This window comes from Pseudophryne corroboree, chromosome 4 (genome assembly GCF_028390025.1).
Source record: "Pseudophryne corroboree isolate aPseCor3 chromosome 4, aPseCor3.hap2, whole genome shotgun sequence".
NCBI classification, from domain to species: domain Eukaryota; kingdom Metazoa; phylum Chordata; class Amphibia; order Anura; family Myobatrachidae; genus Pseudophryne; species Pseudophryne corroboree.
Window position 1 is genome coordinate 205232736 of NC_086447.1, and position 20075 is coordinate 205252810.

At 46.2% G+C, this 20075-nt stretch overlaps 1 protein-coding gene across 1 annotated transcript in view; it reads left to right on the forward strand.

Moving 5' to 3' along the window:
* The first annotated feature begins 649 nt into the window (after positions 1–649).
* The window catches only part of BOK (BCL2 family apoptosis regulator BOK), a 59352-nt gene continuing 39926 nt past the window's right edge, over positions 650–20075 (forward strand). The window contains exon 1 of the mRNA XM_063919562.1: positions 650–819. The gene's annotated coding sequence lies outside the window, so the exon portion shown is untranslated. The remainder of the gene's footprint in view (positions 820–20075) is intronic.

The window sequence follows — 20075 nt, forward strand, 5'->3', positions numbered from 1 at the left end:
AAAAAAAATATAATATAATCAAATCTATCCTATCATTCTCTGAGCTTGAGCACTATGTGATCAGGCATTGCTGGTTTTCACTACACGGGGATATCTAGTGCCAGCTGGGGGAGTGTAGCATGGCATCACAGTACTGCCTTAGGCTGCATATTCATTTGTGTCACATCTGATTACCTGCCAACATCCTGCAGCCCTGGGGCAACCTACCATCTATCCCTCAATATGACAGTGCCCTGACAGCTGCAATCATACCTGTGGTGGCCAGGTACCAGGATCAGCAGCCAATGCAGTAGCCCGGACCATAGAAGAGACCTACAAACCCTTGGTGAAGCAGTTACAGTTAATTGGAATATTATTTAAAACATTTACTAAAATAGCTACAAACTAAATATGTGTCTGCATTGGCCAACACCTGACAGTATGAACGCAGGATATAATTATGTATGACATTATGTCTTGGAACAAACATTACACAAGTAAAAAGTAATGAACATAAAAATCGGGACATGTGGCTATTATGATTGGCACAGATTGCACCTTGAAGCAGCAGAGTTATTCCCTCCTCCATTGCATTCTTGCTATTTTCCTTAGAAGGATAAAGGCTGCTAACTCCCTCCTTCCTCCCACCCCTCCTTCTGTCTCAGAGCTTCTGGTTATACTTGTCTCTGCCAGACCAAGCGCAGTGCATAGTGAGTACTGAGGATCTGCTGCAGGAGCCAGTAGCCAAGGAGAAGCTGCAGAAGTGACACCAGGGAGAGAGAGACTACTGCTGCTGCACAGAGGAAGATACTTATTACAGGCGTCTGCGCAAGCACACTGGTGAGTAATTACTTTATTCTTATATGTTTATTTGTACTCATCTCCATTGCATGGATGCAAGGACTGAGCATGGGTCTAAATAAACACAAGCACATTTATGCTTACACTTCCAAGATGAATCAGCTATACACAGTCCTAGTTATTTATCCTGTGTTACACTAATCAAGTCTCAGATATTTTGTTTGAACCTGGAGCATGGTGACATACAAACACATCTAAGGTGGTAATAAATGTCATTAATTAGAGCAAGTGTTTCCAACAATTGTGCCAAGGATTCACAACAATGCCACTCCAGGGACCCTGGCGCAAAAGGAATATGAATAGTTCCATAAGTCAGGTGTACCATGTGCAGCAAGTGGTGCAGCACGTTGTCAGGTGGGATCCTTGTGACCATTATTATTGGGGTGGGAGGGTAGTGATTGTCAGGCACACAGGAATGCAGTATTTTGCACATTGTGGACAGTAAAACATCACTACTGTATCACATTAAAATCTGGGAAACGCAGGAGAAGGCAGTAAAAGAATGGGATCTAAGAGATGACTTTCTGCCACGGTATAGTTACGTTCTAAATTTTGAGGCTGACACTGAGTTTGACTTACGCCTGTTTGCCTAGCGTAGAATACATCATTTTTTTCTGTACATGTTCACAGAGGGAGACGCAAGTGTATGTGTGAATGCAGATTTGTTTGGATCTGACTTGCGTCAGATCATGTCGGGAGCAGTGGGATGGCAGAGGCAAGTGTAACGTAGGTGAGTCTAGTAAGGATGCATGATAGTAATTGCAGATGGTACACGGATGGTAGATAGACAGTACATACACAGTCAATAGGTCGACAGGATCAAAAGGTACAAAGTTACATGCAGGAGCAAACGCTGGATTTACTGTGTGTGTGTGTGTGTGTGTGTGTGTGCGCGTATATACATTACACACGCACGTAAATGGTAGCAGAGTCGGCACTCCCCTGCAACTTCTTGTCTGTTGCTCTCGATGCCCTCCAATTAAGTCACAAGCACGGGAGAAAATGAACATATGTATGTATATATATATATATATACGTGAGGGCAGTACGGCACTCCACGAAAATTAGTGTCAGCTTGCTCTGGTGCCCTACCAACTATAAAGTAATGCATGCAGCGTATGAGGTGGGCACTGCTGGAGACTATACCATCGGTGGAAATCAGCACATGACGCTGTAGCTAAGTCGACTTAGCTAGTCTCCAGCAGTGCCCACCTCATAGGCTGCATACATATGTACATAACCAGATTAATGGGGAGACGCAGGGCATACTGTACCCCTGGCCCCCCTCTGTCAAGGGCCCCCCCAGCCAGAGCAAACTGACATCACTAGCTAATGAAAGCATTCATGTCTAGAGATAGACACACACAGAGCATCCTCCTGAGTCCTGTCCCAGTGTGTAGAGCTAGATACACACTATACAATTATCTGTCAGATAATCTGCCAGATCTAGCTGGTTGGAATGAAAACCAGGTAATGGATGAGAGCAAATTACACTCTATCATTTGCTCCCAAACACTGGAAAACGAACAAAACCTGACAAATTAATTAAACACAAATTTAACCAACTTAGATGAACGACTGTTTTTGTCCGTTTTGCAGTGTTTGGGAGCAAATGGTCGATTGTCATTTGCTCTCATCCATTACCAGGTTTTCATAATAATTGTAAAGTGTGTCCCTAGTTTAAGTAGCACAGAGGCTACTGCTATTGCATTTTTGCAAGATAAATTATAGATTTAATTTTTCTATGTGTAGTTTAAGCTTAAGTTGTCTTTGTTCCATTACAGGAAAACATTATAAATAGTTGTCTCTCTATTAGGTGGAGATATAAACAGTACCCAGGACTTATTAAACTATTAATTTAAATCTAATATACACCATTGGTTTATATTTAATATACACAATGCATACATCCCAACATGACCCATTCCAGGAGGGACATCATGCTCTCTACCTGGACTTCCCTTTTAATTTATAATTGTAATAATTTTTGTTGCAATACCTTTTGTATCAGTGAAATAGTTCAACACATGTGCTGCCAATCACATACTAAGAGGGACGTCCAGGTAGAGAGTATTTTGTCCCTCCTGGAATGTGTTATGGTGAGAGGTATGCACAATCTAATATGCCCCCCCCCTCCCCCACTCCACCAGGGCCACCCTGTCCTAAGTGCCCCAGGCCCTCCCAAGGCTTAATCCGGCCCTGCATATGTATGTATGTATGTATGTATGTATGTATATATATATATATATATATATATACATATAGCACACACACACATTCATACATAAACAAACACCAGGGCACATAACATACATACGTACGTACGTACGTACGTACGTACGTACCTAATACAAACATAATTTACATACATACGTACATACACTTCAAACTTACATATAGTACTGCATGTATACCAGCCTAGGGTTAGCTTAGATTGGACAGGCGGCACTAAGAAGAAGGAGGGAGCTGCTGTGGTTGAGCATACACAGCTAGCAGCTCCCTCTGGACATTGATGCTGCAGCTCATCGCGGTGGCGGCTATTGCTGAGACGGACACACAGCTGTCTCCGTCTCCAAAATAAAAATGTGGGTTATTGGGGGTGTGTGAAGGGGGGGTGGGGGTGGCGTTGTGTTCCCAGGTACTCACCCCTCCCTGCGTGCGCCACTGAAATGGCCATCAGGGTCGACACACAACAAGTCAGCACATGGTTTTTCATTATCTTTTAGGGTTAGGGTTGGGCTGCCGGAGAGATGGTTAGGGCTAGGCACTTGACAGAGAGTAAGGGTTAGGCTATTGAAGAGGATGGTTAGGGTTAGAATACATAAGGGGATGGTTAGGGTTAGGTATTAGGGTTAAAAAAACATAAATAAAAATGAGTTGACCTTTTCTTTGTTAACATGTTGCAAGTCAACCTTTTAACCCTGTCGACCGAATTCTGCGTCAACAATGTAACTGTCGACCTTTTGATCCTGTTGATATTTGGCAGCCTATTGCTTGTTGACCATCTGGTGTAAACCTATTGACTATCTATGTCTTGTCTATCTTGCAGTCCACACCCACTGCGGACAGCTGCAGTCTTATACAGAGACACACACGTCTCTCAGTAGCCATATCAGTTGTGTCTATCTGATGGCTGGTGTAAATATCCGCTCACCAGCACAAGCGACCACCTTCCGCCTGGCTGATTGCGGAGTCACCACTGACGCTGATGGCTGCTCTCTGCCTCGCTTGTGCATATATTATAGGATTTTGTGGTCTTACAGTAATATACATTTCTCTAACGTCCTAAGTGGATGCTGGGGACTCCGTAAGGACCATGGGGGATAGCGGCTCCGCAGGAGACTGGGCACATCTAAAGAAAGCTTTAGGACTAACTGGTGTGCACTGGCTCCTCCCCCTATGACCCTCCTCCAAGCCTCAGTTAGATTTCTGTGCCCGACGAGAAGGGTGCACACTAGGGGCTCTCCTGAGCTTCTTAGTGAAAGTTTTAGTTTAGGTTTGTTATTTTCAGTGAGACCTGCTGGCAACAGGCTCACTGCATCGAGGGACTAAGGGGAGAAGAAGCGAACTCACCTGCGTGCAGAGTGGATTGGGCTTCTTGGCTACTGGACATTAGCTCCAGAGGGACGATCACAGGTTCAGCCTGGATGGGTCCCGGAGCCGCGCCGCCGGCCCCCTTACAGAGCCAGAAGAGCGAAGAGGTCCGGAAAAATCGGCGGCAGAAGACGTTCCTGTCTTCAATAAGGTAGCGCACAGCACTGCAGCTGTGCGCCATTGCTCTCAGCACACTTCATACTCCGGTCACTGAGGGTGCAGGGCGCTGGGGGGGGCGCCCTGAGACGCAATAAAACACGATAAAAATTCCTTACATGGCAAAAAATGCATCACATATAGCTCCTGGGCTATATGGATGCATTTAACCCCTGCCAGAATATACAAAAAAACGGGTGATAAGGCCGCCGAAAAGGGGGCGGAGCCTATCTCCTCAGCACACTGGCGCCATTTTCCCTCACAGCTCAGTTGGAGGGAAGCTCCCTGGCTCTTCCCTGCACTACAGAAAGGGTTAAAAAAAGAGAGGGGGGCACTAATTAGGCGCAGTATTAAAACATACAGCAGCTATAAGGGGAAAAACACTTATATAAGGTTATCCCTGTATATATATATAGCGCTCTGGTGTGTGCTGGCATACTCTCCCTCTGTCTCCCCAAAGGGCTAGTGGGGTCCTGTCCTCTATCAGAGCATTCCCTGTGTGTGTGCTGTGTGTCGGTACGTTTGTGTCGACATGTATGAGGAGAAAAATGATGTGGAGACGGAGCAGAGTGTCTGTAACAGTGATGTCACCACCTAGGGGGTCGACACCTGAGTGTATGTACTGTTGAAAATTACGTGACAGTGTCAGCTCTGTATAAAAAAAACAGTGGTTGACATGAGACAGCCGGCTACTCAGCTTGTGCCTGTCCAGACGTCTCATAGGCCGTCAGGGGCTCTAAAGCGCCCGTTACCTCAGATGGCAGATACAGACGCCGACACGGATACTGACTCCTGTGTCGACGGTGAAGAGACAACCGTGATTTCCAGTAGGGCCACACGTTACATGATTGAGACAATGGAAAATGTTTTATACATTTCTGATAATACGAGTACCACCAAAAAGGGGTATTATGTTCGGTGAGGGAAAAACTACCTGTAGTTTTCCTGAATCTTAAAAATAAAATGAGGTGTGTGATGATACGTGGGTTTCCCCCCGATAACAATTGATAATTTCTTAAAAAGTATTGGCTGTATACCCTTTCCCGCCAGAGGTTAGGGTGCGTTGGGAAACACCCCCTAGGGGGGATAAGGCGCTCACACGCTTGTAAGAACAAGGGCTCTACCTTCTCATGAGATGGCCGCCCTTAAGGATCCTGCTGATAGAAAGCAGGAGGGTATCCAAAAATGTATTCACACACATACTGGTGTTATACTGCGACCAGCAATCGCCTCAGCCTGGAGGTGCAGTGCTGGGTTGGCATGGTCGGATTCCCTGACTGGAAATATTGATATCCTAGATAAGGATAGTATATTATTGCCTATAGAGCATTTAAAAGATGCATTTCTATATATGCATGATGCACAGCGGAATATTTGCCGACTGGCATCAAGTATAAGTGCGTTGTCCAATTCTACCAGTAAAATGGTCAGGTGATGCGGATTCCAAACGGCATTTGGAAGTATTGCCTTTAAAAGGGGACATTTGGGGTCGGTCTTTTAGACCTGGTGGCCACGGCAACAACTGGGAAATCCACGTTTGTACCCCAGGTCGCCTCTCAAAATAAGACGCCGTATTATCAGGCGCAGTCCTTTGTTGGCAAGCGGACAAAAGGTTCCTCTTTTCTGCTCGTGACAGAGGGAGAGGAAAAAGGCTGAAGAGATTACCCAGTTCCCAGGAACAGAAATCCTTTCCCGCCTCTGCAAAAGCCCTCAGTATGATGCTAGGGCCTTACAAACTCAGGCACGGTGGGGGCCCGTTCTCAATGAATTTCAGTGCGCAGTGGGCTCACTCGCAAGTAGACCCCTGGATCCTTCAGGTAATATCTCAAGGGTACATATTGAAATTCGAGACGTCTCCCCCTCGCCGTTTCCAAAAGTCGGCTTTACCGACGTCTCCCTCTGACAGGGAGGCAGTTTTGGAAGCCATTCACCCAGCAGGTGATAATCAAGGTACCCCTCCTGCAACAGGGAACGGGGTATTATTCCACACTATTGTGGTACCGAAGCCAGACGGCCCGGTGAAACCGATTCTAAATCTAAAATCTAAAATCTTTGAACACTTACATACAGAGGTTCAAATTCAAGATTGAGTCACTCAGAGCAGTGATTGCGAACCTGGAAGAAGGGGACTACATGATGTCTTGGGACATCAAGGATGCTTACCTTCATGTCAAAGTTTACCCTTCTCACCAAGGGTACCTCAGGTTATGGTACAGAACTGTCACTATCAGTTCAGACGCTGCCGTAGGGATGGTCCACGGCACCCCGGGTCTTTACCAAGGTAATGGCCGAAATGATATCCCTTCGAAGGAAGGGAATTTTAGTTATCCCTTACTTGGACGATTCCCTGATAAGGGTAAGATCCAGGGAACAGTTGGAAGTCGGTGTAGCACTATCTCAGGTAGTGTTGCGGCAGCACGATTGGATTCTCAATATTCCAAAATCGCAGCTGGTTCCGACGACTTGTCTTCTGTTTCCTAGGGATGTTCCTGGACACAGTCCAGAAAAAAGGTGTTTCTCCCGGAAGAGAAAACCAGGGAGTTATCCGAGCTAGTCAGGAACCTCCTAAAACCGAACCAAGTCTCAGTGCATCAATGCACAAGGGTTCTGGGTAAAAATGGTGGCTTCCTACGAAGCAATCCCATTTGTTAGATTCCACGCAAGAACTTTCCAGTGGAACCTACTGGACAAATGGTCCGGGTCGCATTTTCAGATGCATCAGCGGAAAACCCTGTCACCAAGGACAAGGGTATCCATCATGTGGTGGTTGCAGAGTGCTCATCTTCTAGAGGGCCGCAGATTCGGCATTCAGGACTGGGTCCTGGTGACCACGGATGCCAGCCTGCGAGGCTGGGGAGCAGTCACACAGGGAAGGAATATCCAGGGCTTAGGGTCAAGCCTGGATACATCACTTCACATAAATATCCTGAAGCTAAGGGCCATTTACAATGCTCTAAGCTTAGCAAGACCTCTGCTTCAAGGTCAGCCGGTGTTGATCCAGTCGGACAACATCATGGCAGTCACCCACGTAAACAGACAGGGTGGCACAAGAAGCAGGAGGGCAATGGCAGAAGCTGCAGGGATTCTTCGCTGGGCGGAAAATCATGTGATAGCACTGTCAACAGTATTCATTCCGGGAGTGGACAACTGGGAAGCAGACTTCCTCAGCACGACCTCCACCCGGGAGAGTGGGGACTTCACCCAGAAGTCGTCCACATGATTAAAAAACTCGACAGGTATTGCGCCAGGTCAAGAGACCCTCAGGCAATAGTTGTAGACGCTCTGGTAACACCGTGGGTGTACCAGTCAGTGTATGTGTTCCCTCCTCTGCCTCTCATACCCAAGGTACTGAGATTGATAAGATGGAGAGGAGAAAGCACTATATTCGTGGCTCTGGATTGGCCAAGAAAGACTTGGTAACCGGAACTTCAAGAGATGCTCACGGAGGATCCGTGGCCTCTACCTCTAAGAAGGGACCTGCTCCAGCAAGGACCCTGTCTGTTCCAAGACTTACCGCGGCTGCGTTTGACGGCATGGCGGTTGAACGCCGGATCCTGAAGGAAAAAAGGCTTTCCGGATGAAGTCATCCCTATCCTGATCAAAGCCAGGAAGGATGTAACCGCAAAAACATTATCACCGCAATTGGTGAAAATATGTTGCGTGGTGCGAGGCCAGTAAGGCCCGACGGAGGAAATTCAACTGGGTCGATTCCTACATCTACTGCAAACAGGAGTGTCTATGGGCCTGAAATTGGGGTCCATTAAGGTTCAAATTTGCGGCCCTGTCAATTTTCTTCCAAAAAGAACTAGCTTCAGTCCCTGAAGTTCAGACGTTTGTAAAAGGGGTACTGCATATACAGCCTCCTTTTGTGCCTCCAGTGGCACTTTGGGATCTCAATGTAGTTTTGGGTTCCAAAAGTCACATTGGTTTGAACCACTTAAATCTGTGGAGTTAAAATATCTCACATGGAAAGTTGTCATGCTGTTGGCCCTGGCCTGGGCCAGGCGCGTGTCAGAATTGGCGGCTTTATCCTGAAAAAGCCCTCATCTGATTTTCCATTCGGACAGGGCGGAATTGAGGACTCGTCCTCAGTTTCTCCCCAAGGTGGTTTCAGCGTCTCACCTGAACCAACCTATTGGTGGTGCCTGCGGCTACTAGGGACTTGGAGGCCTCCAAGTTGCTAGACGTTGTCAGTGCCCTGAAAATATATGTTTCCAGGACGGCTGGAGTCAGGAAATCTGACTCGCTATTTATCCTGTGTGCACCCAACAAGCTGGGTGCTCCTGCTTCTAAGCAGACTATTGCTCGTTGGATTTGTAGTACAATTCAGCTTGCACATTCTGTGGCAGGCCTGCCACAACCAAAAATCTGTAAATGCCCACTCCACAAGGAAGGTGGGCTCATCTTGGGCGGCTGCCCGAGGGGTCTCGGCTTTACAACTTTGCCGAGCAGCTACTTGGTCAGGAGCAAATACGTTTGTAAAATTCTACAAAATTAATATCCTGGCTGAGGAGGACCTGGAGTTCTCTCATTTGGTGCTGCAGAGTCATCCGCACTCTCCCGCCCGTTTGGGAGCTTTGGTATAATCCCCATGGTCCTTACGGAGTCCCCAGCATCCACTTAGGACGTTAGAGAAAATAAGAATTTACTTACCGATAATTCTATTTCTCATAGTCCGTAGTGGATGCTGGGCGCCCATCCCAAGTGCGGATTGTCTGCAATACTTGTACATAGTTATTGTTACAAAAATCGGGTTATTATTGTTGTGAGCCATCTTTCAGAGGCTCCTCTGTTATCATACTGTTAACTGGGTTCAGATCACAGGTTATACGGTGTGATTGGTGTGGCTGGTATGAGTCTTACCCGGGATTCAAAATCCTTCCTTATTGTGTACGCTCGTCCGGGCACAGTATCCTAACTGAGGCTTGGAGGAGGGTCATAGGGGGAGGAGCCAGTGCACACCAGTTAGTCCTAAAGCTTTCTTTAGATGTGCCCTGTCTCCTGCGGAGCCGCTATCCCCCATGGTCCTTACGGAGTCCCCAGCATCCACTACGGACTATGAGAAATAGAATTATCGGTAAGTAAATTCTTATTTTTTTGCTACTTTAATCCGTACTCAATATGTGGCCAACTCACTAAATTACTTTCTTTACAATTTATTGGTGTGGTATGTATCATCTTAGTGAAGATAAAGGATAACATATATACTATAATGCATATCGTTTATTACTACATGTTTAATATACAGTAATAAAGGCTTTACAGCAATGTAAAAGGTACATTCTATAATGAGTCATTTCAATAATTGGGCAGTCACAATTTGCCCCAGTTTAATGTATGTCATAAAGTTATATAAATAGTGAGATATAAAGTCACATAAACACATTCCATTGTTATGTAATAAAACGTCCAGTCACACAATTCAGATGTCACAATTATGTAATAATGATTGGATTACAACTATCAAAAGTTCTTATTCCATCAGTAAGTGATCCAACAGGAATGCTGGAATGTAAGTAGATAGACCAGTGCTGTGTTTAGAATTAATACTGTACCTCCGGTAGGGGTGATGCTTGATATGCCGGCTGTTGGGATCCGGACGCTCAGCATACCGGCGCCGGAATCCTGACAGCCGGTATACTGACAGCTATTTTCCCTCTTGGGGTGTCCACGACACCCCTGGAGGGAGAATAAATAGCGTGGTGTGCGTAGCGCTACACCATGCCCGGAATGGGCTCTTTTGCGCTCGCCCCGCTGCCAGCATACCAGCGGTCGGGATCCCCGTGCTGGTATGCTGGGCGCCGTGAACCCAAACACTGGCATACCGTAGTAGACCCCTCCAGTAGTAGTTATGTACGTCATCTACCAGTCTATGCAATCTAACACCACTTTCCACAGGAATGCATTCAGCATCCTGGCGGTGTGACCGATTGCCGGATAACATACCTAACCCCTTTCCACATTAGCCTTGCAGGGAAAATAGGTAGTTGATAAAACCCAGGTAGAAGAAACATTTCTGCCCTAGGTATCTTCATTCACATGTAACAATAAGCACAGATAATAATCTTTAGTAGCACCCATATGCAGTGAAGGGTATTAGGCACCCTAGGTACCACCCCCCACCAGGAGATCCAACTCACATCCACCACATCCCGGGCCGGAAGAGGTGCGATGGGAGGGCACCTGATTAACCATTCAGCAATGCCGGCTCATGCCTAGAACCAAGTGGGCACTGGAGGGCTCAAAACAATAATTTGTTTTGGGCTCCATGATCTGTTAATCAGTTTCTGGGTGGCAGGTGGAAGAGCGGGATGTCAGAGTTAATGCCAATTGCTGCTCCTCCATGCCACATGTTCAGAGGAGCAGCAGCCAGCTGCAGAAGGCAGGAAGAAAGCAGGGTATACCCAGGTGACCTTCACTAACTAGAAACATTGGGCCTGCTCCTGAGTCACACACAGATCCAAATGCTGAATGGAATGGTATGGGACCATATGCACGTTATTTGTGATCGCACACCATCCAAATGTATTCGTACGTCAAAGTAGCCATCATCATTATTATAATTGGAACTTACACCTACTCCATGCTAGGTTCAAGACATACAGACATACACAATTAATTTACACAACTTGGAATAGTAAGTTCACACCTTTGGCGCATGCATTTGCATTGTCTCCGTTAACTGGCATCCAGAAGTGCCCATTTATCACCTACAGAGAAAGGGATGAGAGGTGTATCACTCTGAGATGTGTTGACATTCGCAAAGATGCGTCGTATGCCAAAAATCACATGACTATTAGGCATGATCATAACAGGATTCTGTTACACTCTATAGAGGCATGGGACACTGCACCTCCACAGCATAACCTGACTACATACATGATCATAATACCATTCAGTATATAGGCATGGGACACTGCACCTCCACAGCATAACCTGACTACATACATGATCATAATACCATTCAGTATATAGGCATGGGACACTGCAACTACCCAACATGACCTGATTACCAGGCATGATACCATTCTATTATACTCTAGTCTATATAGCATACCTCCTAACTGCCCCACATTCACCAGGACTGACCTATTTTCTAGGACTGTCCCTATTTCCTGCCCATAGGCTGCAGCGGTTAATCAGTAGGTGAATAGTTGCTGTGTGTAATCACATGGCATCTATTCTCAGTGTCAGGAGAGCCTGGGGGCAGATCAGCATCTCGGAGAGTGATGCGCACACCCCAGCAGTGATGGGAATGAGGGTTTCCTGAGGTCCCGCTCTGAGAACCACCAATATTGGGAGGTACGATATAGGAATGGGGCACTGCTACTCACCACCAGCAGCTTTTAGTGACAATATATATTTGTAAAATTTACCTTTAGGGTTTATTATGTTTCTGATAAAAAGCTTACAAAAGTGGACATATAATTTAAGTTGACAGCATATACTGTGTGTGCGGTAATATCTACTATTATCAAACTTAGGGCTTAATCAACAGGAACAAAATGCAGTAGAAACAGACCACAATGCAGATACAGGAAAGTGCTGCAATGCACAGATAATAGAACACATCAGTATAAGGAGATGTAACCTATAAATGCCATTGGCAGCATTTGCACTATGGGGGTCATTCCGAGTTGTTCGATTAAGGCAAAAATGCGCATGCGGTTGGTATTTTAGCACAAAACTTAGTAGATTTACTCACGTCCTAACGAAGATTTTTCATCGTTGAAGTGATCGGAGTCTGATTGACAGGAAGTGGGTGTTTCTGGGTGGAAACTGGCCGTTTTCTGGGAGTGTGCGGAAAAACGCAGGCGTGCCAGGTAAAAACGCAGTAGTGTCTGAAGAAACGGAGGAGTGGCTGGCCGAACGCTGGGCGTGTGTGTGACGTCAAACCAGGAACGAAACGGCCTGAGCTGATCGCAGTGTAGGAGTAGTCTTCTCGAGCTACTCAGAAACTGCAAAGAAATTTCTATTCGCAATTCTGCTAATCTTTCGTTCGCAATTCTGCTAAGCTAAAATACACTCCCAGAGGGCGGCGGCTTAGCGTGTGCAATGCTGCTAAAAGCAGCTAGCGAGCGACAACTCGGAATCACCCCCTATGATCCTTTATAATGCACTTACTTATGCCCCAATGCTGTACAATACACAGGCAACCAATTGCAGGTTCTTTAATAAATAAAAATGGGCGGAGAGAGTAGGAAGGGAGTGCTTTGAAACGATTTACAATATAAAAATGTTCTTAACCACTTAACTGGCTAATTTTTTAAGCAAAATGTGGCCCCAAAAATGTACGTTTTTTTTTTTAACCAAATTATGTAAATAATAGTTATTCAGTATACTGTTCGTTTGTTTATGTTGTTTTTTTAACAAATATGCAGATTTGGAAATAACATTTTACTGAACCGAGGTTATATAGCTATTATATATATCATTTGACAATTTAAGAAAAATAATAATAAAAAATGTGTCATTTTTATGCGCCTAAAACATATTAATGTGTATATAATATATTATAATTATTATTATCATTATTAACAGTTTTTTATATAACGCAGCATATTCCGTTCTGCTTTACAATGGGAACAACAGTAATAGAACAAAACTAGGTAATAACAAACAGTCATAGAGGTAGGAAGGGCCTGCTCGCCAGCTTATAATCTATAGGGAAATGGGCGCTGATACACAGGGGTAGGTGCTATGTAGGTGGGCGAATCACCCATCACTGCTGCGGCGCTGCCCGGGAGTGCCTAGGGGGAGGTGCAGCTGCAGGGAGCTCAGACTGTGAGTGTTCCTGTTAGGTTCGTCAGTGGGCCTGTGGAACTGTGGACAGTCAGTTGCCTTGAGACCTGTGAGGCCAGGCTGCATTAAGACTGTCTTCTTGCAGCCGTGGCATGATCCCACTTTACTGTGGCTTGGGAGGAAGAATGGGACTGGGCAGATCGGAGGGAGCTGAGGGGCTGCCATTTTGGACTCCTGAGCCCAGCGGCTGCTGGAAGATTGGCATGGTCACATGTTAAGCAAGGAGTTAAAGCCACTGCTGAGATGTTGATGATTTGGTGTACGGGCAAATGTATGCATTTAGTTCTTTGCGCGTAGTGTGGAAACAATTAAGTCCTGGATAAGCCTCATTGTACTTTTATTTTTTTTAAGCTATTAGATATTGCTAAGCATTATGCAACTGCCATGGAAAACACAGGGACGTGATATATGATGTAATGAGTAAAAAGCTCCTCTTTCTCAGCATGATCATTCACAGTGATATCTCCCCACGGTCCCTACTTCCTTTGCCATTGTGTGCATGGAGGCAGTCTGCTGTGAGTCAAAGATCAGATGATCAGTCATTGGGAATATAACATTATGCAAAGGGAAAAACGGAGATAGATTTTTAGCTTTAACTAATGGTGGGTACACACTCCTCAATATATCTGCAGATCGGTTGATCTGCAGATATAGCTAAAGCCGGATCGGGCAGTGTGTTGCGCATACACACTGCCTGATCCGTCATGACTGACGTCACGAACTGGGCGGGCATTTACATGCGCCCACGCAGTTCAGCCGTCAATCACCGGCGGCCTCTGCAGCAACTGTACACCCGTGCACACACAACAATGCACTAATATATCAGTAGATATATCGCCCATCGGCTGTGCTGCAGGACCGACGCGATATGTCTGTGAACGACGCCGTTCACAGACATATCATTGGTACATACTGGTCAGCGATCTATTGACCATTCAATAGAACGACCGATATATTAATTGTTTCTATTTGAAAGTAATTTATTTATTTTGGCACCAACACAAGGCATCAATTCTGAATGCACTGACTTGCAAGGGTCAGTGTGGTACAATTTATACCCAGTAAACGATATAGGAGTAACATTAGAAACACACAGTACAGTTTAGATAAACTGGCCACTACACAGTAGATTACAGGTAGAAACAATGCATTGGGTCAAGCTTCCAACTGCCTTCCTGAGTCATGGTAACCTCTGGCTTGTCATCGTTGTCGTATCCATGTGTGCTTCTGTCCTCAGGCAAACGCCACTCAGAGCAGCAAAGTGGTAGGTACAACAGTTTATAGTTAAAACAGGTTCTTATTGGAAGAATATGTATGTAACAAAGATGCCGGAACTACAGCACAAGCAGGGTTGAATAAAACAAATGTTCACTAATCTGCGATCACATAAAATATACAGTATTGTTGTACATGAAACTGCAGTGCGATATTTACATGCAGGAAAGTACAACGATCATAAAGAATACAAACATTAATACAGTATACAATAATGCGTGATATTGAAAAGTAGTATTGAAGTACACAGAAAATAATAAAATATGATTTCAACATACAGAAAGTTGTTTTTTATTGTACTTCATTTTAATAGTTGACTTTAACATTACAGGAAGGGACTTTGTGGAGTCTTGTGATCATTTTTTTTTTATGTTCAGCATCATAAATTATTGGAGATATGAGATGGTAACTAGTACAGGAATTCAGATTTTTAGTAGGAGTGTGAAATAGTTTATTGTTGTCTTAGAAGGCTTGGAGAAAGTGACTTGCTTTAAATTACTTTAGTTCCAAGACTGTGCAGATGTGGGTCAAGTATGTTTTACAATATGCAGCCAAGAAGCCATCCGGTCCTGGGGCTCTTAACAAATGTTGGCCCTCAATGGATTAAACTGTCTCCTCGGTAATGATTTCTAAGACAATCTAGATCAGGAGAATCTACGCTTTTTCCTTGTAGTATTGTATTAAGAAAATGACTTTGGACAGAGGGCCATTAAATGTTTCTCAGAGTTAGGGGGACATTTACTAAGCAGTGATAAGAGCGGAGAAGTGAGCCAGTGGAGAAGTGCCCATGGCAACCAATCAGCACTGAAGTAACATCTATAATTTGCATACTATAAAATTATACAGAGCTGCTGATTGGTTGATGGGGCAACTTCTCCACTGGCTCACTTCTCCGCTCTTATCACTGCTTAGTAAATGTCCCCCTAAGTCTCCAAGCAATTAGGTTATGGGTCTTTGCTGAGTAATTATTATTCTAACAAACACTAAAACTAATAAAAGTATCTTTAAAAATAAACATATGTTGAATGTTTTTAGATTTCACTGCGATGAGATACATAATTTGCCACACAGTAGAGCCCCCAATTCATAGTATGCCACCCAGCAGTTCCTCAGTTTGATAAAATACCTCACGCCAGTACCCCCAGCTGATAGTATGCCACACCATAATGCTCCAATCATGCCATAATATACCAGCTCAGAGCCCCCCTCATGCCCATACTATATATACCTCCTCAATAATGGGTGGTATTCATGTGACCGGCGGTCTGCTGACCGACAGTCACATATGACCTCCTCCACCATCCCGCCGGCTCAGTATCCCGATGGTCGGCATGCCGACCAACAGGGACTATTTCCACTTGTGGGTGTCCACGACACCCATAGAGTGGGAATAGAACCCATGGCGACTGCAGGTCGCCACCGAGCCCGCAGCGTGGCGAGCGCAGCGATCCCGCAAGGGGCTTGCTGCACTCGCCCCTCCCCGCCGGGATCCCGGTGTCGGTATGCTGCCGGGATCCCGGCGTTGGTAAGCTGACCGGCGGTCAGGAGACTGCCGGTCAGCCATACTACACCCCTCAATAATATATTACATAGTCATTAAGTAGTCCTCCTGTGGACCGTTTTTGCCTCTGGCTCTTTTTGGGTCTCCTGTACATGACTACATCTGTTTCACATTACTGCACTGATGGACGGGTATGGCAGACTAGAGGCTTAGCTGTAGAAAAGTTTGGCCTGGCAATAGTGTAGCTGGACCGTGCCAAACATTTTCAATCTCCGGACTCTGGACAGGAATCCTGGACAAGCGACCGGTTTGTAAGAGGGGGTGGGCTGTGTTTGGTCGCCCCTGATCTACATTAAATAAAATTAAATATAAATCAATATATTTAGCCATAGCAGGATGAGGCTTTGCATTATTTTCTACCCAATAGTATTAAAGTAATATTTATTATTTCTCTAACGTCCTAGTGGATGCTGGGCACTCCGTAAGGACCATGGGGAATAGACGGGCTCCGCAGGAGACATGGGCACTTTAAGAAAGAATTTGGATTCTGGTGTGCTCTGGCTCCTCCATCTATGTCCCTCCTCCAGACCTCAGTTTGAATCTGTGCCCGGACAAGCTGGGTGCTGTTTAGTGAGCTCTCCTGAGCTTGCTGTAAGAAAGTATTTTGTTAGGTTTTTTATTTTCAGGGAGCTCTGCTGGCAACAGACTCCCTGCATCGTGGGACTGAGGAGAGAAGCAGCCCTACTCTCTGCAGATAGGTCCTGCTTCTTAGGCTACTGGACACCATTAGCTCCAGAGGGATCGTACACAGGATCTCACCCTTTGTCGTCCGATCCCGGGGCCGCGCCGCCGTCCCCCTCGCAGAGCCGGAAGACAGAAGCCGGGTGAAAGAAGCAAGAAGACTTCGAAATCGGCGGCAGAAGACTCCAGTCTTCACTGAGGTAGCGCACAGCACTGCAGCTGTGCGCCATTGCTCCCACACTACACCCACATACTCCGGTCACTGTAGGGTGCAGGGCGCAGGGAAGGGGGGGTGCCCTGGGCAGCAATTAGGACCTCTTGGCAAAAAGTGGACATATATACAGTTGGGCACTGTATATATGTATGAGCCCCCGCCATAATATTGTACAAAAACGCGGGACAGAAGCCCGCCGCTGAGGGGGCGGGGCTTCTTTCTCAGCACTCACCAGCGCCATTTTTTCTCCACAGCTCCGCTGAGAGGAAGCTCCCCAGGCTCTCCCCTGCAGATACACGGTAGAAGAGGGTGAAAAAGAGAGGGGGGGCGCAAAAATCATTATTACAGCGGCTACTGGGTTAACACTAAGTTACTGTGTGATTCCTGGGTTATATAGCGCTGGGGTGTGTGCTGGCATACTCTCTCTCTGTCTCTCCAAAGGGCCTTGTGGGGGAACTGTCTTCAAAAAGAGCATCCCCTGTGTGTGTGGTGTGTCGGTACGCTTGTGTCGACATGTTTGACGAGGAAGGCTATGTGGAAACAGAGCGGGAGCAAATGAATGTGGTGTCTCCGCCGACGGCGCCGACACCTGATTTGATGGATATGTGGAAGGTTTTAAATGATAATGTTAATTCCTTACATAAAAGGTTAGACAAAGCAGAAGCCTCAGGACAGTCAGGGTCTCAACCCGTGCCTGATCCTATGTCGCAGAGGCCGTCAGGGTCTCAGAAGCGCCCACTATCCCAAATTGTTGACACAGATACCGACATGGATTCTGACTCCAGTGTCGATTACGATGATGCAAAGTTACAGCCTAAATTGGCTAAAGCCATCCGTTATATGATTATAGCAATTAAGGATGTGTTGCACATCATAGAGGAAACCCCAGTCTCTGACAAGAGGGTTCATATGTATGGGGAAAAAAGGCAAGTGGTGACCTTTCCCCCTTCACATGAGCTAAATGAGTTATCTGAAAAGGCTTGGGAATCTCCAGATAAAAAACTGCAGATTTCCACAAACGGATGCTTATGGCGTATCCTTTCCCGCCAACAGACAGGTTATGCTGGGAATCCGTCCCTAGGGTGGACAAAGCTTTAACACGCTTATCCAAGAGGGTAGCCCTGCTGTCACAGGATACGGCCACCCTCAAAGATGCTGCGGATAGAAAGCAGGAGGGTACCCTGAAGTCCATTTATACACATTCAGGTACCTTACTCAGGCCAGCGATAGCGTCGGCCTGGGTATGTAGTGCTGTAGCAGCATGGACTGACACCTTGTCTGAGGAAATTGATACCTTAGACAAGGATACTATATTAATGACCCTGGGGCATATAAAAGACGCTGTCCTATATATGAGAGATGCTCAAAGAGACATTAGCCTACTGGGCTCTAGAATAAATGCAATGTCGATTTCTGCCAGAAGGGTCCTGTGGACTCGGCAATGGACAGGTGATGCCGACTCAAAAAGGCACATGGAGGTTTTACCTTACAAGGGTGAGGAATTGTTTGGGGAGGGTCTCTCGGACCTGGTCTCCACAGCTACTGCTGGAAAGTCAAATTTTTTGCCATATGATTCCTCACAACCTAAGAAAGCACCGTATTACCAAATGCAGTCCTTTCGATCACAAAGAGGCAAGAAAGTCCGAGGTGCGTCCTTTCTTGCCAGGGGCAGGGGCAGAGGAAAGAAGCTGCACAACACAGCTAGTTCCCAGGAACAGAAGTCCTCCCCGGCTTCCACAAAATCCACCGCATGACGCTGGGGCTCCACAGGCGGAGCTAGGCCCGGTGGGAGCGCGTCTCCGAAACTTCAGCCACAAGTGGGTTCACTCCCAGTTGGATCCCTGGGCAATAGAAATTGTGTCTCAGGGATACAAGCTGGAATTCGAAGAGATGCCCCCTCACCGATACCTCAAATCGGCCCTGCCAGCTTCCCCTTTAGAGAGGGACATAGTGTTAGCTGCAATTCACAAATTGTATCTTCAACAGGTGGTGGTCAAAGTTCCCCTCCTTCAACAAGGAAAGGGTTATTATTCGACCATGTTTGTAGTACCGAAACCGGACGTTTCGGTCAGACCCATATTGAATTTAAAATCCCTGAACATATACCTGAAAAGGTTCAAGTTCAAGATGGAATCGCTCAGAGCGGTCATTGCAAGCCTGGAAGAGGGGGATTTTATGGTGTCTCTGGACATAAAGGATGCATACCTTCATGTCCCCATTTATCCACCTCATCAGGCGTACCTCAGATTTGTGGTACAGGATTGTCATTACCAATTTCAGAAGTTGCCGTTTGGTCTCTCCACGGCACCGAGAATATTTACCAATGTGATGGCAGAAATGATGGTACTCCTGCGGAAGCAAGGGGTCACAATTATCCCATACTTGGATGATCTCCTCATAAAAGCGAGGTCAAGAGAGCAGTTACTGATCAGCGTAGCACGCTCTCTGGAAGTGTTAGGACAGCACGGCTGGATTCTAAATATTCCAAAGTCGCAGTTGATTCCTACAACTCATCTGCCTATCCTGGGCATGATTCTGGACACAGACCAGAGGAAGGTTTATCTCCCGATGGAGAAGGCTCAGGAACTCATGACACTGGTCAGAGACCTATTAAAACCAAAAAAGGTGTCGGTGCATCACTGCACACGAGTCCTGGGAAAGATGGTGGCATCATACGAGGCCATTCCCTTCGGCAGGTTCCATGCGAGGACCTTTCAATGGGATCTCCTGGACAAATGGTCCGGATCACATCTTCAGATGCATCGGTTAATCACCCTATCCCCCAGGGCCAGGGTGTCTCTCCTGTGGTGGCTGCAGAGTGCTCATCTTCTAGGGGGCCGCAGATTCGGCATTCAGGACTGGGTCCTGGTGACCACGGATGCAAGCCTCCGGGGGTTGGGGGAAGTCACACAGGGAAGAAATTTTCAAGGCCTGTGGTCAAGTCAGGAGACT